The sequence below is a fragment of the Lissotriton vulgaris genome, chromosome 12, assembly GCF_964263255.1.
Source record: "Lissotriton vulgaris chromosome 12, aLisVul1.2, whole genome shotgun sequence".
NCBI classification, from domain to species: Eukaryota; Metazoa; Chordata; class Amphibia; order Caudata; family Salamandridae; genus Lissotriton; species Lissotriton vulgaris.
Window position 1 is genome coordinate 543,489,566 of NC_141700.1, and position 23,662 is coordinate 543,513,227.

Below are 23,662 nucleotides of genomic sequence, written 5' to 3' on the forward strand. Positions count from 1 at the left end.
CACCGAGGCGGACGGCAGCTTCAGGTAAGTAGGTTTTAAAACAATTATTAACACTACCCCCCACTCTCACGTGTCCCCTCCACCAGCCTCACCACCTCTTCATTGTGTCAGCCACCACTGTGGGCAAGTTGACAGATTGCTCTTCCCACTTAGGGTGAAAATGCAACACAAAAGGATGATGGACGGAATGTTGAATATTGTCAAACATTCGCCCCCAGTCACAGATCTGGGTTTAATCCATCGTTATTTTGCTCGCCACGTCATTCCAGCTTGGACCCAGCCATATGCCAATCAGTCTTGGCCCTGTTCCCCATGTGTCCCTGGAAGCCTGGCTGATGAGGGGTAAACCCCGAAACCGGTCCCAGAATGCTTATTTCCGGTCAAGAGAGGACCTGGCCTAGCAGATTGAGCTTGACTGTTCCCGTGAGGAACACGGTCAAGACTTATTTGCATATGGATGGGTCCAAAGTGGGGTGGCATAGTGAGAAAAAGAACCATGGATTAAATCCAGTTCTGTGACTGGAGGCGAGTGGTTGAAAAGTTTCAGCACTCTGTCCATCATCTGTTTGTGTTTGCTATGTTTGCCCCTTGCTCGGAGCACTACTTTGTCTGGGGTAAGGTAAGGAGGCCGATGTGAAAGTGCTTGCAGCTGGCTCACCCTCCTAGCAGAAGTTATTGCCACTAAGACGGGTGTCTTGATGGTGAGGAGCCGGGGGGAGCAATTGCGCAGCAGCTCGGATGGCGAACACATAAGATAAGTGTGGACCAAGTTAAGGTCCCACTGTGGCATGATGAAGGGGGAAGCAAATTTGTAATCCTCTTCAGAAATGTATGTACAATAGGGGACTTGAATAGTGTCGGTTTGTCTGAAGAAGAAGGTCAGCGAGGGAGGCAGACATGGGGGCGACAGACCGGTCTATACAATAGGTTAAAGGAAATTGCCATCGGCAGGAGTATACGGATTAGTGGAGGGACGCCTGGCTGCCAACATAGCTTCACACTTGTTGCAGGGCGAGAGCCGCCTTGAAAACTGCAACATGCAAAACTGCTGACACTGCGCGTTCTCGGCTGAGGCGAACACATCTAACAAAGTCTCTCCCCACTGAAAGAGTCCTGGCGCCTCCTCCGCACGGAGACGCCACTCGTGATCTGCTAGGCACTGGTGGTTGAGTTCTCAAACCCTGGCGTTCATGGAACCGGACAGTTTTTGAAGCACAAGGTATATGCCCTGCTGTTCCAGCCAAGTCCAGAAGCGCAGGGTCTCTTGACAGAGGGTCCACAACCCTACCCCGCCCTGTTTGTTGCAGTACCATATGGCGGTGGTGTTGTCCGTGAACACCTGAATCTGCCTTTCCTTAAGGGATGGTAAGAAGGCTTTCAGTGCAAATCGGGCCGCAGGGAGCTCCAACAAGTTGACATGGAGACTGGCATCCGCCGGAGACCAGAGTCCTTTGATCTGCATCTCCCACAGATAGGCGCCCCATCCCAGAAGTGACGCATCTGTCACTACTGTGAGATCTGGTTGGGGAAGGCAGAGGGGTCTGCTCTGACCCAATCGAGGTTTGTCAACCACTACTGCAGATCTTTTGCAGTTCCCTCTGCAAACTTGACCAGGTTGGTAAGTTTGACCTGATGCTGCACCCATTGGAACTTCAGGTCCCACAGCAGAGCCAGCATGTGCCATCTGGCATGAGTCACCAGCAGAATGCAGGAGGCCATAAGGCCAGGCTGCCTCAGTCATTTTCACCGAAATCCAGGGTAGAGGCCGAAACATCAGTATCATAGCCTAAATATCCTGTACTCGCCACTCAGGAGAATAGGGCTGGAACTGCACCAGGTCCAGAACGGCTCAGATGAAAGACAGCATCTGAGAGGGAATCAGGTGCGACTTCGGCACATTGATAGCGAACCCCAGCGAATGCATGAGGTTCGCTGGAGATGGGAGATGACTACCCGGGGCGAGCCTGCCTTTAACAGCCAGTCGTTGAGATAGGGGAAAGACTGAAAAGCTCCGATCTGCGCAGATGAGCTGCGACCACCGCCATCACCTTTGTCAACACCCGAGGGACACTAGTGAGGCCAAAGGGGAGCGCGGTGAACCGAAAGTACTCGTGGCCAACCATAAACTTAAGATAGCAACAATGTGCAGGCTGGACGCGGATATGGAAATAGGCGCCCTGCAAGTCCAACGCTACCATCCAGACTTCCAGGTCCAGGCAAGACCGGACCGGAGTTAGAGTGAGCATTTTGAACTTTTTTTTTTTAGGAAGTAGTTGAGGGTTCTGAAGTCGAGGATAGGATAGGATAGGATGGGATGGGATGGGATGGGATGGGATGGGATGGAGGCCTCTGTCCTTTATGGCACCAGAAAGTAGCGGAAATAGCAATCACAGCCCACTTCTGGTCCTGAAACCCTCTCTATAGCTCCCTTGGCCAAGAGTCTTGACTTCCTCCTGAAGCAAAGTTTGGTGAGCCTTTGTAAGCCAATCGCATGTTGGCAGCATGGATTGAGGGGTTCTCTCGAGAGGGAGGGAGTATCCCTTGATGACTATTTACAAAACACACCTGTCTGAGGTGATATCCCGCCAGTGGTGGAGGTAACGGCCCATCCTGCCAACAACTGGGTGCCTATATTCTGGGTTGATCGGACTAGGAGGGTTTGGAAGTGGCAGAGGAGGAGGAGATTGTGGTCTTACCGGACTTCTGGTCGCCCAACCCACAGGGTTGGGGTGAACATTGCCCACAGGCGTGCAGATGTTGCTGCACTTGTGTGATTCTCTGGTTAGGATAGAACTGGCATAGCTGGTTTGCTTAGACATCCTCTGAGAAGCCAGGCATTCTCAATCAGGCGTGGTGCCTAACTGTCGAGGAAATTGCTCTGTCCAGCAAGCCTGTCATGTCAAGGAAACAGCATATAGTAAACTTTGTTGCATCCCTCCAGTCTACAACAGTTTGGGAAAGGACATTCCAGGCATCCTACAGGACTTGTGGCAGCACCTGTGCAACCGTCTCCCACAGTGAATGTGAGTAACGGTCCAATAGTCATGAAGTGTTTACTGACCGCAATACTAGGCTGGTGGAAAAAAAAAATGTCTTATCAGCTAATCAGCCTCTTGGATTCTCTATCCAGGGATGCGTAAGGGAACGCGCCACAGAAAGTAGAGGCTTGGACCACCAAGCTCTCAGGATTGTGCGAGAGGTGAGGAAAGCTGGGTCGCCCGGTGCAGGGCGGGGGCGGAGGGCAATTGTTCTCTTCAAGGAGCCGCTGTGCTGGATTTGGACTAATGCCCAAAAAGAACATCTGTCAAGGCCTCATTAAATGGCAGTAAGGGTTCCGAGGTGGAGACACTAGGCTGCAGAACCTATGTCAAGACGCTGGCCTTCACTGCTACAGTAGGAAGCTGCAGGTCCAAGACCTCTGCAGCCCTATGCACCACCATGGCAAAGGAAGCTCCCTCCTACGTAGCCATGTTAGGAGTGGAAAGCATGGCAGATTCTGGAGAAGTATCCAAACCACTGGCTTCCCACGGATCCTCACACCAGTGCATATCCTCTATGTATGGTGGAACTTAGAATGGGTCCTGCGTCCCCTCCCAATCTTCCTCTAATCCTAGCCCTTCGGAATAAGGCTGAGAATACAACAGAGCCCAAAGGCTCTGTCGCTGCCGGTCTCGGCGTTGTGGATGCCCGACGGCTCTGTGTCATCGGGGATAAGAATAGGGCTGGTGGACACCGTTGAGGGTCTCGCCGTCTGACACGTTGTCGCGGAAGGTCGAATGGGTGCAACCAGCACCGGTCCGGAGACAGATCCCATGAGGTGCCTTGAGCGCCGGGGTCAGAGCAGCCGGCGCAGAACCCAGAGTAACTCCTGCTGAGCCTGTGTGCCCAAAGGGTACCGGCAGGGTCAGGCCACCCAAATATGGCGCGCATGGTGCCATAAAATTATTTGAACTAGGCGGGGGTCCCTCCCGGCCCCGGAAAGGGAAGGAAAGTGGAGCCAACCTAGGCAAAAACCTTGCGGAGTGGGGCCCCAAATGCCGAAGCTCCTCCTTCTTGTGCGATGGACAGGCCAAAGATAAAGCACGCTTCAACTTCTTATGCTTTTTATGGTGCTTCTGACCAGACCCCTTCAAAGATTTTGAATGGTAGGACAAAGACTTGGATCCCCTGGATCGGTGCTCAGACCTTCCTCTCAACAGAGACGGGGAAGAAGATCTCAGAGGAGACCTTCAAGGCGCTGGACGCCAGGCCACAAGCAGCTTTAGGGGCTGCTCCCTCAAAGCTTTCGGCATCATGGCCCGCAGTCAGAGTAGGACTTTGGGTCGTGGTCAAGCTCCAGGCACCAAAGACACACGAGTTGGGGGACCATAACTGGCAAGGTGCAGTGGCAGGAACCACGCACTCCCCAAGGTCTTCTTGGACATCCTACACACCAGAAAGACTCAACAAAAAGTCGGAAAAATTCTGTAAAAAAAAAAACAGGGGCAAGCTCTCTTCGACGGATCTGTGCTGACTGGCGTGGAAAGAAAAGAACTGGCCTCAGTGCGCCGAGGTGGCACCTATATAGATGACGGGGGCATCACGAAGACTAACTCTATGCCATACGACATCACGCAGAGTCAAACAACGCCACCTACCGGCGCGCAGGGGTACTGGTAAGAAAAATCTTCCAGATCCAGTGGGACGCCTGGAAGATCACAGGTAAGATATCGGATAGCCAGATCTAGCCACACATTAAACAACTACAAAAGGGGACAGGCATCCCTTGAAACTCTGCTTGCAAAAACCTTTTGAGACCCTTAGCCCCACCTATGCTTCCTCATGAAGGTCCTCATTTTCATTGATCCAGGTTCCGATGCAACGGTGAGTATGTCCAAATCGGTGTAGTTTTCATTGGATAGGCCTAGTGGTATAGCTGTACAAAGTTTACCAAGTAAAACCTGCCACAATCTGCTTGGGGAAAAGACAATAGTCTTAGTTCAATTGCCTTGGAGCAAGAGAAACCACGCTGCATTACTTTGTTATCAGTCAATCTACCTGAGAAACTTCTAACAATGCTTTAATCTTGCACCTTGGAAAAAACTGAACCCGAGGTATTCAGTCGTTTCCAGTGCTCTATGACCATATTTTTTTAGGGAACTCAGACAGAGGGCCTTAGAATGGGAAAATTCACTTCTGGCACACACACAAGATGTGTTTCACCATCAACAAATTTGACGAGGGAATGAATTAGTAAACATACTACAGCCTAGCTGCAGTGGTGCCATTTTCATACACAGGAGCGGACAGTACTAGCAAAACAGTGTAGGGTGTGTTTCTTTCTCTAAATGTTACCCTCACTGTAATAATCACCTAACTAGCATCACCTGCTAAAAGCAGGGTGTAGTAAACAAAGATGCACATAATAAGTACAGAAGTAAAACCCCACCAGGAGCCAGCTGTTAACATCTCAGCCTAAGTTGACCAACTGCCACAGTCCGGTAGAGAGAGACACTGTGAGCCAGAGAGTCACCCAGGCATTCTATGGTGCCACAGATGTCATAGTACAGTCTATCTAGTGAAGAACAGTGGAGAGGACATTTACTACACAGGGTCAGCTCCCGGGCAAAGCCTGGTTAAAATCTCAAATTATATTGGGTTAATCAAACAACTAGTTTGCACTGGTTATACCAAGTTCCTTGCAGTGGTGAAGGTTTTGGAATTTTATTGACCAATTGGTGAGTTTAGTGCTCTAAAGATAAGCTTGTACAAAACCAGTGGACACAGGCCTAAGCTTTGGTGTTGTGCAGTAATGGTACAGTTTTCATACAGAACAGCATTCACTGTTTGCAAGGCACCCTGCAGCTGCATGTGAGTGGACCTATGCCTGTAGCTGGCCTGTATGGTCTCTGCTTGCTGGTTCAGGAAGGGGAGACCGGAGCAAAATGTCTGGCATGATGAACTTCCACATAACCCTAGTCCGGTAGAAAAGCTTTTTTGGACCATTTCAAGCCCTCACCGATCAATAGGATTAGGTCGGTTTCATACAATCCATGTGTCTGTGAGTTAGAGAACAGAAGATGTAGTGTTTACGTCTGATGTATTGCAGTCTAAGGAGTTCCGCTCCCAACCTACAATCTGTTTCGGTTTCCTTTTAACAAGACGATGGTCAGGCTACCCTATGGAATAACAAGTTCTAATCCAATAAGCAACTGACTGGTTTCTTTTTTTGTATATGTATCAGCTCCCCGTGTGTCCCCTGTCCCGGACTTAAACCATTTTTTCCACAATGTTCTAAGAGAACACTTTGAAAAGTCTCTAAGGAGAGTGCAGCCCGCGAGAAACACGTGTCAGTGAAAATACCTAAGCTCACTGACCTAAGCTATGACACATTTGTTTTGACTAGAACATATTAAAAACACAATTACCCCATATGATTTGAATCTTGAACAATCCTGTTGAGATGTAACTGAGGTGTGCTTCAAATGTTTTAAATCTACAATGATCAACTCCATTTGGTCAAAGGGTCACTCCCACTAGGGCCCCTACTGCTCCAGAAAGTCATATCCGGCTAAAATACAACGAGAGTTCCAACACAGAGGTGCCGACCACAGACCCTAATAATTATGATGGATTTCATCTGGACACCTGCCCGGCCCAGTCCAGACGGGGTATTGTCTTGAATCTGGAGTCATGGCAGTGGCAACATTTTCCATGTCCCTGCCTCTCGGAAGCACTGCTGTGGACAGTGCACGCGGACATGTCCGCCCCTTGCATCTCACTTTTACACAGGGGTCTTTTACTCGAGAGAGACTTCAAGGTGGTCCTTTGGGCAGGGGCAGATGTGCAACACCCCCCTCCATCCTCCCTCCCAGCTCGTCCCACAGGGACGCTGGCGTGAACGCGCTCTGTGCGTCGGAGCTCTTCCGGTCACGTGCACATTAGGGGAGGCTGACAGGGGAGAAACATGATCTCCCTGCCCCAGCGAGGCCCGCAGGCAGGTTACCATCGGCGGGGTGCGGGTGAACATGTCAGCGCGCTCTCCTCTTGCCCGCGTATTGAATTCCAGGCTGCGCACCAGCCCAGAAGGTTCATACTGGTTTCTTTGCAAAGATCATCAAGTTCGTCGGGTGGAAACCCTAACATTCCCACAATAATTGTTCAGACTAAGACAGCACCGAGATGTTTGTAAACGTATAAGGAGGGTGAAACAATCCGAATTACCGAGAAGTTTGGTCGTGTTTTACAAGACAGAAAGTTTAACTCATTTTTAAACCTACAGTATTTTCCTTGTGCTCCCTTGAAGCAGTAGCTTCATATTTTTGAGTGTTGAATCTGGGCGGGGAGCTGCTCCTCGTAATCATTGCCACGGGAAAACAGACGACAGATTACTACTGTTTAAAAACGCTAAAGTTGCTCTGTGCAGTAAAAGCCTGTCTAGACCGAAAGTGTCAACTCCAGACCTGCGGGCTCCCAGTGAGTCATGGGAAGATAAAAGCGAACACAACAAGCCATTTCGCCTAAATAATTCACGGAGCCTTAACAGATGATGTAGCCCTGACCTCCCCCTCCCCCTCCCCCCACATCCAATGCTTCCTCCTTGTGCTCTCTGTGCCAATAGATGTATACTCCATGGGCAGATAACTTATGTGCCACGACCTGATCGACAAAATGTATGACCATGCCTGGACACCCGAATTTTCACTGTTTGAACCCAATAGATCATGGGTTCTAGCAAACAATTCCCCGGGTGCCGCAAAGTATGGTCTGTGGCATGCCCGAGGGCCGCACCGATGCCAGCAATGTGAGGGTCAGGCTGATAAAAGGTGGGCATGGGAGGACGCAAAGCAAATGCATGGTGTGGACAACAAACCAAGTTTCCACTTGATTGTCTGCCACCAACGGTCTAATCTCATGCACCGAGAATTAAAGTCAAAGTAATAACTTCTAATGTATAAAATAAGAAGGAAAGCGATACTCGTATGGTAGCCGAATTGCAAAATCTGAACCCAGAAAACCTCACATCAGTCCTGTTATCCCCACTTCACGAAAATGTGTGATCCTAGGCAATTGGTTAATTTCACTTTGCCTTCTTCATTACTGCATATGAAAGACCCTTAAACTATACGAATTCAGGATGTATGCTGTTCAAAATATTTTCTTGTGTTTTTTTTTCTAAACTATAATGTTGACCCAATTATATAACACCAAGGCAACACACATGGTGCACCTATCAATTGACTTGCCTCTCCTTTCACTAATGGCATTGTTTTCAGAATGGGGTCGGCAAACATGTTTCCAAGATCATGTTTGAAAATTATCACCGCTAATAAATGTCTCTCAATGCAGTGATATAATCTCATCTACTAAGGTAAAACATCCATTCATTTTGCTAAAATAAACTCTCTACATACTTCATAAAGTGTATCATGTTTTTAAATGTTTAGTGCAAGAGGTCTTTAAAACTACAGGTGTTCCTAAAGATATGTTGTCTAAGACAACTTATTTTCTTCTTTACCATTACTTTAGTGAATATGCAAATTAAGTATACCCGTTTGTTTCACAGCGTTCTGAATGTTCTTGCTCTGTCAAGCGAACAGCAGCCCAGTGCTGCTGTTCACCAGGGGGCCACAAATAAAGATCAAGAGGGCCGCATGCAGCCCCGGGCTGTGCTTTGAGTAGCCCTGCAATAGACAAACAGGATACTGGCTGCCTTGATGGCACAGCCACAAACTGATGCAGCCTGGTAGTGAACACCAAGAGAAGGCATGAACTCGAACCACCTGAAAATAGATAAGCCAGACTGCGCATCTATTGAATTTGAAGTGGCATCCATTAACCATCTGCAGTTACAATGAAATAGCTCAGGAAACAACGCAAATGTGAAGATGCACAGGATCACAGTTTGACACAAGTACTCGAATATGAATAAAGAGCGCTGAGAAACCCTACCATTACTCAGAAGGTCCTAGCCTGATGGAACAACCTGTTGCCAACCACTGCAATGGGGACTCGGTACTCGGGTCTCACTACGGCAATATTACTTTGGATTACAGATCGGCACACCTACTCAGTTAGTGTAACCTTTGTGCTTGCAATATGTGACCACTTTGCACATTAATTGAGACAGTAGTGTTTTTTCTTTACATATTTATTATTCCTTGCTTGTTTACCATAAAAGCATCCACAGGTGTTTCATCCTCAATGTTGGCCTTCCTTAGGACTGTAAAGAGCAGTAAGTTTGGTACATCATTATAGGTTTTATTGCTAATTAGTGTAAGAAGATGATGGAGATGAGGATCTAAAATGATAATTCATTTATTAACTTGTATAGATTAGACCTTGCAGCATGCATAACATGGGGTTGGAATTGTTTCCATGAATATTCCGAAATCCACTATAAGCATATTAATACTTCCTTTCATAAATGTAATGATCAGTACATTTCTGAGCAAACCGCAGAAGTTAATGGAAAGAGGAGACAACTGCAGTTCGAACAACAAAAGGACTAAGGTTAACAACTGTTTAACAATTAAGCTGATAAAGAAAAACAAGAGAGCAGTTTTATTCTCCATCTATGCACTAGGATCTGGAAAAACAGTCCTCTATCCATCAGCACTGCTCCAATGCTGCTTCCAGTTAGGAAAAAGTTGAATATGAACCTCTTTAAAGAACACTAAATCACAATGCATTAACTGTCTACAACGCAGCTCTCTCTCCTATTACTCATTGACTTTGTTCATTGACTTTATGGGTGTCTTTGAGCATGTACCGTGCTCCACTTCCTTTTGACTAGGTTTATGCTATAGAAATACCATACACATACATACATACGGAGGGCCAATTACTGGCGAGAGTGGGAATGCAGAGGAAGAGCTAAATAGCAGAAGAACAAGAGGGTAGAATGCATTATGCGAAATATCTGAACGTAGTTCAAGCAGCGTTTCGCATTTAGTCCCATGTGGGCCAATTTTGCTGGGTATATTGTAAAAAATTGTATATTATAAATCAGTGCATTATCAAATTGTGTAGGCCTGTAACCACTAATACAAAGAAATACGTGTATTAACTCAATGCAGGTACAAAGCGAAAACATGGGTAAAGTCCACATCCAAGTAGAAGAAGAGACCACAAATAGGAACTCTCTCAAGAAACAAGAGCGGCCTACTAGACAACTACTCGATGTTTCAGGAAATGCCTGATTTAGGCCCAGGAAACAACTTCACATCCACTTAACAGACCAACCTTGAGCCCCCTTCACATCCACACTCAAGTGTGTGGCCATCTCTTCCGACTTTCAAGGTAGGTCATGAGCACACTCAATGCAGCAAGTTAATTAATGTCACCCACACTGGAATCCCCAAGTCCTATTCCCAATGCCATATGAATCTACTATCCCAATCCTGCCACACGCAATAACTACCCTTTAACAGATTAGTGCACCAATGCTTTTGGTATAACTATCTTGACATTCTAAATGAAGAATATTTTATTAATACAGAAAGTACCAAATTGCCTATGTTTACTTCTGCCTTCTCACTATAAACGTTTTATTTTTTTAACCATCATGATAATGTTCTAATGTACCACCTTGTTTGCCATATAGGTTGCTTGTGTTCAATGGACTTCTTTTTAAAAAAAGTACCAAAATACAAATAAAAGCACCAGTTTGACCTGGGACCGTCTTCAGGGACAATCATTTGCCTAGCCAGCGACCAACTCACGGTCACAGCAGAAGCCTCGCCAGGCAACCTCCAAATACAGATATTAGCCTGCCTGGAATGGCCACTGCACACAAGTACAAGTCTCACTGGCTGCGCTCCAGGTATTTGTTCTTGCTGTACCAGCGAGGAACTGCAGGCATGACAGCAGCTAAGGTCATGGCTCACCTGACAATGGGAAAGTATTGGCTTAGATCCAATATCAAACAGGCTCACTATTTAAATTTTAAATTTTAAATGAGCCCAAGACCCGCCGAGGCGGGGAATTGAACCCTGGTCTCGGGCTAGACCTCTGCATCAGGGTCTGCCGCTCTAATCATTGAGCCACACTTCTCCACTAGGAGTTTAATCTTACCTCAGTTATCGCAAGTGATTAATCAACGATGAACAAAAACTTTGGTTGGAAGTGATGGTGCGTAAATACTTATTTTTATGCAGCTGTGACTGAATTCTTTGCAAGAAATCTACAGCTGGTAAAACGGAAACCACTTTTTAGTTAAATAATTTCTGCCTCTGACACCAGAAGAATACGATGCATAGAGCAGAGCTATTAGCAGAGTCTTCATAATTCTGCGTCCTGTGTAAGCAAACTGTCAACGATGTCACATGTGAAATGGGTGCAGCAGTGTATGCCTCCTCCGAGTGCTCTCTGTGAGAAAATGCTGCCATAAAAGTTTGCCTTCATGCTTCAGGAACACTTATCTGGCTCAGAAGGGCTCAGCAATAACTCCCAAGCTAACAAAACAGAGCAACACATTTAGAAACATGTTTATTCACCCCAAGCGCTCTTTTCAGACAGCGTCCTAAGTGATTCAGGGTTAATTCCAGGCCGGTCATCCCAACCAGAGTGATTCCAGATCGGTATTAGGAGCCTCCCTACATCATCACATCTTCACCACACAGTTATTTATCGAGGAACTATAGCCGCATACTTACATTTGCACAAGCTGCTACAATGTTTAGTTGATGCAGTTACATTATCATACATTAAATATGTCAGTGCAAACGTTTACCTAATGCTGCACCTTGCTCAAGGATGGAAATACTACACAAGAGGCTATAAAAAATTCAAGAAAACCACGGTCTTTCGAAATAAAGAAATAAAAAAAATTACATGTGAAATGTAATCTTTCTGAAAGCTAAAGCTGTGGTGGTTGAAAACAGTTAAAGCTTCTTTGTTTATAGACTTGCTATATACTTATGGTTGGCTGTATGTCAACTACTTAAACATTAATGGCAATAAAACCTATTGTTTGGAGGTCAGGAACATCTGTGGACTCCAGACTTGGAGTCAGAACTGCTTTGTGTGTGTCCTACTCCAGTTAAGTCGGTCTGCAATTTGGGTACTGCCTAAAATAACTAAACATGCCTCCATTGAAGAGGTCAAGCCTGTCTATTCCAACTAACGAGTTAAACAGGGTTCCCCTACCTTCAGGGAAGTCTGGTTACTGCTTCGCTGACCTTAGCCAGTACGGCTTATTGAAATAGTCTTTCTTTGCGTCTCCTTACATTGCCTGCAGGGTATTGAAAATGCTGCAGCCTGGCTTGTAACAGCACGCTTACAAACCACAGTAACCATGAGGAGTCTTCACTGGCTGTGATCAGCCCCACTGTAAATATCATAACTGAGAGCATGGTTCAAACACTCGCCCACTGTTTGTCAAGCCTGGTCTCCTCTTTGACATAGCTTTCAGGATTCCCAGTAAATATAGGCTAACTAACTTTTGTTTTTGGAGTAGCTTAAGCCTCATGTGTTCCTAAAATCAATGATTTTCACCCCAGAGACCATCAAACTATAACTCAACATCTCGAATTGTATCTATTTAACGTTCCATTAAGTGATATACCATAACATGGCTCATAAATTCCAGACGAGCCACCCACCTGCAACCCTTCTCCAAAGTCCTATAAGCAGGAGGCCGACCATCTGGGATGCAAGGGCCAGAGAGACTACAAAGCAGCTCCGTCAACAAGCATGACATTTTATATTTTCTCCACAACTATATTTCTCGAGGTGAGAAGTGGTTCCTGTGCACATGCACGTTGGTTGTTGGTCCGATTGTGCGGACTACGTTATCTACTTGTGCAGAGTATGGGTTGAAAAAGAGGCGTAGGATTCAAATTTCTTGTGAAAAAGTCTTTATAAATCAAATAATGGACAGCACAGTGAAGGGGTAGCCAGCCGACACGTGTTTCGTCACACCGTGAAGGAGATGTGACTCATCAGGGCTGTTGGGCTACAAAGAGGAGGTATCACAAGGTTGAAGGAGTACGGAGAAAACGTTTAGTCCGCCTTAAACAAGAGGTGCGTAAACGTCTGGTGAAAGATCGACGGGTAGCGGCAAAATTAACAGGGCCAGTGGCGTCCTGAAAAAGGGCGGCTGAGTGAGAAAGGTGCGCACAGGGTCCGTGCGTCCGATGGCTGGGGTATGGTATCCGGGTACTCCTTCAACCTTCTGATACCTCCTCTTTGTAGCCCAACAGCCCTGATGAGTCACATCTCCTTCACGGTGTGACGAAACACGTGTCGGCTGGCTACCCCTTCACTGTACTGTCCATTATTTGATTTATAAAGACTTTTTCACAAGAAATTTGAATTCTACGCCTCTTTTTCAACCCATACTCTGCACAAGCAGATAACGTAGTCCGCACAATCGGACCAACAACCAACGTGCGTGTGCACAGGAACCACTTCTCAGTACATTTGGTCTAGACCTGCCTAGATCATATTCAGGGGCCTCTTTTCAGAAGGGTTTGTGTTCCCCTGTCCTGTTGCACCGCGTGCTTACTGCACAACATTCGCATTTACTATATCATACCGCTCAGAGCGCCACAACTTCCTACTCCCTAACACAAACCCAGTCTCCCGCCGGAATTATATTTCTCGAGGTACTGCCCAAAAACAAAACATCTGCCATCAGGAAGGCCATTAACTAGATTACGGTGGTCTTTAACTCCTTCGATGCTCATGGCGAGCTGAGCTCGTCATGAGCCACGGCGCTCCGGTGCTCATGATGAGCTCAGCTCGTCATGGCCAGTGGAACGCTCAGGTGTGGGGAGAATTCCCCTGCTGTGCATTCCACGGGAGTCAATACACTTGTGACGAGCTGAGCTCGTCATGTGCACAGGAGCCCTGTTGCTCATGATGAGCTGAGCTCGTCATGAGCATGGGGGCGATGTGCGCGCCCCCCTCCCCCCCAGCACAGTTGGGGAATAACCCTCGCAGCGAAGGGGTTAATCTGTAGCTGATGAGCTCAAAAGAGGATAATTTTGAAACAGCAGCCCTAAGTATCCTAATGTCATCCATTCATCGATGTGAACTTAAAACTTTTTTTTTTTTTTACTAATTTTTGATTCTGAGACCACAATGATCGTTGAGTGACAGATTGCTGAACTTTTTCCACACATATATTTATTGGTGGAACCTTGAAGGCACTTAAAGATTAAACAAGACACCTTCAAGTCACTTCCCTCTAGCTGGAACTGGCAAGACATGATCGGTTATCCTAAGATTAAAGAAGGCCAGGGTTGAAACGAGGTATAAAAGCCTCTAGAGAATGAGTCGCAAAAGGGCCTATACAGGACAAACTAAAGTACTTGAAACTTGAACTTTCATAAACAAGTCTGCATTCATGGCAGATCCCCCTAGCCGGACGATTCAGGAGCAATGAAAGGGATCCCAGGTTTGATTAAGCACATGTCCAATTCCACTTCTCATCATGGAAATTCCAAAGACCCCTATTCTGGGCTGCCCCTGTTGAACCTAAATATAAACTCTGTCTCTAGTACATGGAATGGGAAGAGCCATTGACTTGTTGAAGCATGAAGTAACTTTTTCAGAGACCAGGTACATCCAAGCGAATTGTTCATGGTCTAAATATAGGTTGAATATGTGGCTCTGATTTTCAGCATCACCAAGATAGGAGAGAAGCTGGCTGAGGTAAACAGTCATCAACACACACAAAGGTTTACAGATAAAGTCCGAAATACCCATTACACACTGCCAATACATGCAGAGATCAAAGTTTACCTAAATCAACCATCTAATATTAGACAATAGGATAGTGTCGCTTATTCTTATGGAATTATAGCAGTGCTTATAGAAGCAATCGGAAAGAGAAAGTTTACCTGGGAGTTTTGAGTCCTTTTGAAGATGGCAACCACCTGTATTCAATAGAATAACGAAATGATAATATTGTAACAAGTGGAAAAGTAATATCTGTGGATAATAGTGATAAATATGGACAGGTCAAGGAATATTCAATGGAATAATGGGACAAGCCAGTAAAAAGTTTTCAAAACTCAATATGGCAATTTAATTAAAAATATCTCCTGGACTCCACCTCTCTCACCCCCATCAAAGACAAATGTTTCCTGTGAAAGAAGGCCAGTGTAGGAGGTGACAGATGGGGTATGCCTTCTCATCACTGAAAGCCTACTAGGAGATACCTATATTTTAGATTAGATCATAAAGGGAAAACAAAAATGGCTGAAGTATGATAGACTGCATTTGTCTCCTAGTTTCAAGATCACCACATGTCTATTCTTTGCAGTGAAATAAAATCTAGCAAATTAAAATGCATCCAATAGACCCCACCATTTACAGGTGGTAGACTGAATGAAGTGTTGCTTCACTCAGCACCATTGCTGAAGCATGAATCTCACAAGAAAATGTGCAGAGCTTTAGTTGCTTGGTCAAAGTGGGTTCTCCTTACCCCAATCTATTCTCTGGTTTGTTTAGATGAGTCCCAGGTGACCCGCCAACGGGGACAGTGATGCGCCTATTTCAACTATCAATGAAGTTACCAGGAATGGTATAGATGAGCAAGGTGGAACATTGACAGGGTTTTGTTTTTTAAATAGTCAGCAGAGATAAAAGAATGACTAACCGCAGAAGAGAAAACATTCAGTGACCTTGAAGGAATGTGGTGAAATCCATCAGCTAGAAAATCCAACAAGCATTTGCAATGCAATAGGTCTCGCATTATTAAAGTTAGAGCTATTGGCATTGTAAATGGCAATGCCTTTTATTTATGTTTTTGCTTTTAAAACATAAATAAAAGGCATTGTCATTTACAATGCTAATAGCTTAAACTTTCGCAAAAGTGAGACCTATTGCATTGCAACAGAATATAACATTAGGTGTAGTAAAGAGCACAGAAGATTTCAAGGGGTAGAGGGAAGTGAGTGGGACGGACAAGCGAGAACACGACTGGAGGGAGGGGAAGGTTTGCAGTCACAAATTAAACTCCAAAGAGATACTAAATGAGAGCAGGAATAATGACACGAGAAATATCAAAATAACTGAAGAAAGAGCTCATAGGGAGATACAGGAGAGAGGGGAATTTCTAGCGTGAGAGAGAAAGAAAGGAAAAGAGAAGGGAAAAGAGAACATGGGTAGAATAAGACACAAAGGAGAGGAAAACAAGTAGGGAGTGAGAGAGAGAAAGAACTAGACAGAGGAAAATTGAGAATGAGGGGTGTTTACAGCCAGAAAGAAAGGGTATAGAGATGGAGAAAGGAAGACAGAGGTGGAAACAAAGAAAGGAAAGATGGTGTTCTAGATGTATAGACAGAAATACAAAGAGCTAGAGAATAGGACAAATAGTTGCACTTGGTGATATGGGAGGTGAAATGAGGGACTAGAGAAAGGAGTGACAGAATGGAAATGAATTATATATGTTCCTGTTAGGGAAGGCAAGAGGACAGATAATATATAGGAGAAGAATTTAAAAGTTTAATTAAGAGTGATTTAATGTAGCTTTTTCAGATTCAAATCATGTCTCTACCCACAATACAAAAGCATTCAAGTACCATTCTGTATGCAATCAAAGACATTGCTTGCAGATAAGCTCCTTGAGTGACAACCGAAAGAGGAAGCCTTGTCCAATTCTGATGCGTCCAACCGTGAGTGCCTGCTACAACTTTCCAGGGAGTTTGCCAGTCACCTAAGGATGGGTGGCAGCTACACAGGATCCGAAGGTGAGCAAGAAAATCAGCGGATCAAGGCAAGGCAGGAACTTCAGGGACATGAAAGTGAAGAGAGGAGGCACTTCGGTGACCGGAGGATTAACGGTAGTTTCTGTTGCCTAATGTGAGCAGGGGCTTCAGGGACGTATGTCCAATGCTGAAGCCTCAGAGAAACTAAGTGGTCAAGAGCCTCAAGGAAACAAACGAGAGTAGGTACCTCACACACTTGAGGGAGACCAGAGGAACTGAGCAGAGGTCTGGGGACAAGCAGGACCATTAGGGACATGAGTGGCAAATAGGGTCAGGGAAATTAAAATTAACTGCAGCCTCAGGTATCTAAAGCAAGCAATACTCTTGAACTCCTGCTCACCCTACTATTCTCTGTGGGAACTAGGAAGGAATACAAGCCTCAGGCCCTTACGGTGAGAAAATCAGCTGGTGATTATACCTCAGGGTAAATATAGGAAGAAGAGCATTTCAGGTGAACATGGTTCTCAGTAACCCGAGAGTGAACAAGAGCTACAGTAGGGAAGGATTATTAGGGAAGTCATGTGTGAGCTGAATTCCACAGGTATTCGAGAGTGAGAAGGAGCCCTCTTGCCCTCCGTGTGAGCAGGAGCATTCATTTTCCTGTTGGTGTGTCGGGAGCTTCAGCACAAACTAGTGATGAGCAAATGTCTCAAGCCCTTAGAATAAGCAGGTATCCTTGAGCTTAAGGTTGAACAGAAGCCTCAAAACAGGAAAGGTGCGCATGGTTCTCTGACTCGCGGCCTGATTACATACCGGACTTTGAGGGATCTGAGGGGGAGCACAGACTAAGGGGCCCAAGGTGGAGCAGCAATGTATATACAGAGACAAAGTGAGCAGAACTGTGGGCGAGTTGCAGTGGAATAATGGAGTGACTACTGACCCTACAGGCCTAGAAAGCTTAATTTATCAGAGATTTTTCACAAAATCACTCCCCTAATACTAACAAAGCAACGTTTCATGAATGATCACTAGCGACAAATGTAGACCATTGTTTTCTTTGTGTGTCCTGGCCTAATTTTAGGCAATCCGACCCTGTTCACACCAATATGCAGCCCAGGGTACCTTCCACGTTTGCTATTCACATTGTGAAATATCAGTACCGTCACAGAAACTTTAGCTTCCCTCCGTGGAGTAGCTAGTAGTGTCGCGGTATTCGCTATTCACACTGCACTGCAAATCTCAAGGCTAATCATGTTTGGTCTTGCACAGTGTGATTCAAGACTGCTCCCTCCGTGCCTGCATATAACAACATCAGATGCTCTGCCACTCAAGCTCTCCCACTGACACCCCAAAACTCTGCACCTCATACCTTCGTTCGGACAGTGTCCTACTGAGACACTGACCTGTATGTATCATTGACATTACTGCCTTCATATCATAAATGATAGTGAACTCGAAACTATAACTCTCACAGCAAGCAGTGACCCAACAGACCCTGTGAGTTACTCTGTATTGCATTGCAAGCCAAACACCGCTCTGCCACTTCATGCTCCTGGCCAGCATTATCGCCTCACTGCAGATAACAGTCCCCCTTATCCCGATTCTTTGGGCTATCACACAAGACATGCACTCTTCGCCATAGATATTAATCTCACACACAGTTCGTTTGATGTTTCTCCCTCCCGTGCGCCCCAAATATTCCCCTCAGTACCAGTCATGCAGCCGTTCACGGCGGTCGGTTTCTGCGCGGTCACCACATAATTGTAGGACATGGCGGCGCCGTAGTGTTTTCGAGCTCCAGCAGGTCGTGCACTGTCCCGTCAACTCAGCCAGGAGGCCTCTCAAACTACAGCCCGCGCCAAAGACTCGCTGCTCCAGAGGCCAGAGAGACCGCGCGTGGACTGGCGGGACACAAACAGGGAGTCGGCGCATGCGCCTGGATGGGAGCTGCATTGAAAAAGTCTGCGCACTGACAAGTCTGCGCACAAGAAGCTTGAAGCCGAGACACTGGTCCAGTGAACAAGGATTCCCAGCGGGGGCGAAACCAGGAAGTCAGGCATCCTTGCCCGTGACATGGGCGGGGCCTGTGACGCGGCCGGAAGAGGCCGGTGTTGCGCATTGATGCGGGGCTCCCATCATGGAGGGAGAGCCCCGAGGCAGCGTGAAGATCCAGAGAAGTGCCCCGTCTGTGGAGAAAAGGAGCTCAGCGAGGCGATTCGACAAAAGAGCACAGTGAGTGGAGGGGGGGATATGTGTGTCTGTGTGTGTGCGCGTGTGAGCCCCGTGAGGGGGGTGCGTGTGTGTGTGTGTGTGTGTGTGTGTGTGTGTGTGTGCGCGCGTGTGTGTGTGTGTGCGTGTGCGTGCCTGCCTGTGTGTATGCCTGGGGGGGAGGGGGGGAGTGTGTGCACGAGGGAATGTGTGTGCGCATGCGTGACTGGGTGTGATTGAGAGAGAATGCGAGGCAGGGGATGTGCACGGCGACGTGCGCGCCCTCGAGGAGGAATCTGAGACAGCGAGGCGCGTGGACGATCGCTGTCTCACATTCCCCCAGACACGCCAGCAAAAGATGTCTTCGCATGCTTTTTAGGTCTGCTCGACCTAAAAAGGAGGAAGTGTCACGGGGAGTAAAGTGAGCAGTAGTAACAGGAGCGTGGGTACAATGAAACACAGCCAGGAAGTGACGTAGGAGTCACCTGTGACAAGACATGTCTCGTGCAGTCGCCATGTCCATTTGAATCTAGCTGAGGCCACTGCAGCGGGCGGGCACCGCAGTCAAAACAATATCATACCATCAGCCTTCTCTGGGAAAGAGACAGGTCAATTCTTTCAGAAAAATGCAGCTGTCAGCATTTTGGCATTAAGAGTGCAATTTAGTGGGACATTGCACATCACCTTTATTAAAACACCATCAAAAAAATATTTCGAGCGCTTTTACATGAACAGTGGGCAGACTACTAAATAAAGGGTGGCATGTTTATGTTGCAACATCACTGGGAGTATAATGAAGTGGGTCTCAAAGTCATGTAACATTTATTTTAAAGGGAAGGAAATATGGGTATGCCGGAAAATGGACAACTACAGACAGAGCAGCAAAGCTGAAAGTAGACAGTGTAAAAGTGGAGTGAAAGTTACCATAACAGAAAATGACCAGCATTATCAAACCTGTGAATTTTTTTGTATGATGAAGGCACACATTGTATGGAAACAAACATTGTCTAAAAGAGATAGACAAAGAGAGAGAGAGAAAAAGAGCTATAGAGACATAGATAAATCATGAAAAGCAATGCACTAGTACCCCTTGCACTGAAGAGTTTTAATTATTGAGTACATATGCATGTAGTGCAAGAATAGTCACACTGTACTCTGAGCCACGTATTCGCAGCTTTCAGGGATTACCTCGGTAATCGAGCCCTGACTCAGTGTGGCAGCATATACTCCCGCCAAGACCTACATACCTAACTTAAGATAACCACCAAAGCCACACCTTTGGAGGAAATACAGTCTTTTGAATCTAAATTATTAAGTACATATGCATGTAGTGCAAGAGTAGTCACACCGTACTCGGAGCCGCGTATTCGCAGCTTTCAGGGATTACCTCGGTAATCGAGCCCTGACTCAGTGTGGCAGGATATACTCCCGCCAAGACCTACATACCTAACTTAAGGCGACCACCAAAGCCGCACCTTTGGAGGAAATACAGTCTTTTGAATCTAAATTATTTGAAGTTGTGGCTACTCCACACATCGGAGCTTGACATATACAGGGGAACAGGAATTTCACGGATTTCCAACGCTGATGATTCTTGGCAGGAGGTCAGACTGGTGAACTATCATCTAGATACCAGCCCTGACGAAGTCTTAGAGATATCTCCCATAAAACAACGAAACACAGGTTGGCTAAAGGAAGGTCATTGTAAGAGAATGAAACATCCACTGAAGACAAGAAAAGAAATGAAATTTTCTCATTGTTACTTCGGATTGTTTTTCTAACAAACTGCAATTGATATGAATGGAGTGTGCTTCAATTAAGTAGCTCAAGAGCAGTCACAGTCAGGTGGGACAGTCACTGAAGTGGGTAGATCCTATGCCCCATGCTGATTTAGTCAGAAGCTAAATATAAATGGCACTACTGCAGATCAATGGATGAAGAGGGCTGACTGAAAGCAGCTGGATGTATAGTATATATATTTTTATTAAAAAGAAAAGTTTTTTGGTTAGCACCAGGCTTAAAAATCTAGGCCTCACTCGAATGGATCTGAGTTTTCCATCAACACGCAAAATGTGCCAATATCCTGTACAATTCCATGAAGCAACATAACATGTTCACTGAGGTCTGTTGGCACTATAGTCACAAATAACAGATGTTTATAGTAGGGGTGGGAGAAGAATTCCCCTCCCTGGTGGAGTTCGTGGAGTTTTGCCTGCTCCGCGCTGATTTTTCTCTCTCACGTGGCGAGCGCATGCCCGAGAAATCACGCAGTAGACCACCTCCCGGCGAGATTTCTGCACGCAAGCTGTTGTGGCAGGTCACCACTGCTCGCATTGAGAAAGCTGCCACTCGAGTAGAAAATCTACTCAAGAGGTGGAAGAAGCAGCGCTCTCTGGATCTCCGTGTGATGCTGTTTACGCTGCTTTTACAGCGCAGGAGAAACTCCTGGCACTAAAAATCAGCAAGAACAGTGTGATGTACTGGACTTCACCGCTCGCAGAACTCCACATAGCGCGGAGGAGGTGCTTTGGCACTTTGCATAGCTCAGCGTAGAGTGACTACGAACACCGCCCAGGCCTAGTTTATAGGTCACTTAAAAACAAAGAAATCTTTGTCTCAGAGACTAATTTTTCAGTATCCTTTCTTTGGAGAAGTGGGTTATTAGAAGTGAAACCAATATCTGCCAGTGTGTGCGTTGAGGTCACAGTGTGTATAGCATCTGTGCACCTCATTTAAAGGTTTAAGTTAACTCTCTTGCCCTTTCGAAAGTGCTACACAGAGGGTTCTCACTTAGTGCACCCAGAGCTAACATACCCGTCAACTCACCCTCATTTGGAAGAGGTCATGCCCTTTTTTAGGTCGAGCATTCGAGACCTCTTGTAAATACTTTAGTATATACTTCTATGTGTATGTAATTTGTGGGCTCTGGAGATCAGCCCTAGGACTTGTCTGCTTCCGCTTAGGAACTTTTTTTCTGTTCAACTGCCTCTAGTTAACTGTCTTGATAGAAAACGACCTGCAGAGGTTAGTAAAATACCAGAATCACTTTAGCATTCTCTAGATTCTAGTCCATAGAAATTGTCTTCCAAGAGCACCCGTAAACAATAATATTTTTGTCAAATCTTGTATTTTCAGTGATATGACCACTGAAGGCCCTGATTTTATATTAAAAACTGAGTTTTGGACTATACCATTTCCAGCTGAAAGGCAATATTTCTCTCCATGTGTTTCCATACCAGCTAAGGCATGCAGTTTGGTGTTTACTTTCCATCCATGTTAAAGAGCAGTAGATGTTTCAGCACCCAGGCGAATGTACTACATAGATAAATACATATAAGGTCCCAAAGGAGAGACCGATTGCATTGCAAATGCTTGTTACTTTTATTCACGAACATAGCAAATTACCTCCATAGACTTTAAATGGAGTCATCAGCTGTACACACCTATATCAAACTCTAAAAAGGTATTAATTCCCTAATCGCTTTAACAGGATCATCCTCTCCAACGCCTGACACCACCCTCATTTTTTGGGTAAAAGGTTGGTACGTTTTTGCAAAACCAATAAATGACTCTTGGGGGAACAGAGGAGATACTAAGGGTAAGGTAGGAGAAGTTGATAGGTGCCCGAACACTTCTTGATTTTGGATTGCGTGAACGAAGGAAATACATTTAAAGCAATGTTTTAAGAGAACTGGAAGGGCATCCATTTTGTGAGTTCATCACAGCTAGAATGTTGCTCGAGGATCCGATCAAGTATTTCAAAAGGCAATGACATCGAAGCAATGATGAAAATATTTATTGTAGAATTCATGATTTGCCTTGGTCATTGTAAGAGAGCTGGCCTGGAAAAATGGCAGAAAAACTTTATTAGCGAAGCTATTGGTCTATTCACTGTCACACGATTGGATCCTTTCCTTTTCTCTTCCCAACAACCGCAACCCAGCCTATTTTGCTGAATGAGCATTCACGAGGAATTGTGGGTAAGAGAGAAACCGGGTCATGTTAAGTTACCAAGGAGACGACATTAAGGCCATTTGAACTAAAATACAGAAATGTCTTGTGCCATCCGCAATCACTGGCTGGGTGGGGTGCGATGGGAAGGCATTCAAGGGGTTGTGGGGATGGTTCATCGAGGGGACCTATCGGGTTTAGATGCCTCATTTTCTCACATTTATCACCATAGAAACAAAAGCCCCTCGTTGCCTAGGAGATGGCAGCCAGGCCCAAGAGCATGCATCCCAGCATTCAAAGGGACTGCAAGGGACCCGGGAGAAGGTGTGCAGGGAGGCGGGAGGGCGGGGGCTGCTAAAGAGAGGAAATGAAAAGAAGAAAAAAAAGCCCCCCACCCCCAAAATCCTCGGCCTTTGTTCGATAAAGGGGGATTGGATTTCTCCAGGGAGCTACGAGATAAAGGCCCCAGGAAAAAGAAAAGAAAATTTAACACCGACGAGAAGAGCTCCACCCATCCGAGCCAGATGTCAGAGAAAAGCCTTGACAGAGGAGCTTTCAATTAGCATCTTCTTGTAACACCTTTGCATGCGACTTGTGATTGTGACACAACACTGAAAACAATCCCACGAAATGTTGGCACAAAAACGAATAGGAAAACCAACCTCGCCCGCAAAATATAAAAAAAGCTACTGTCCCTTCGACTCAGACCGCCTTATCTTCAAGCGCCCAAAATATCCTTATAGGACGGTGGGCATATTACTACTCCGGGTTAAATATTCTTCAGGTTATGAAACAAGGATCACAGACTAGAATCAGCAATGAAAGTACCGCAGAGATGTGGCGGGGACGTGTTGCCCTTGTGT

At 45.9% G+C, this 23,662-nt stretch overlaps 1 protein-coding gene across 1 annotated transcript in view; it reads right to left on the bottom strand.

Annotated features, from left to right (window-relative positions):
* Positions 1-23,662, bottom strand: part of VANGL2 (VANGL planar cell polarity protein 2) — a 282,060-nt gene that overhangs the window by 129,470 nt on the left and 128,928 nt on the right. The window lies entirely within an intron of this gene.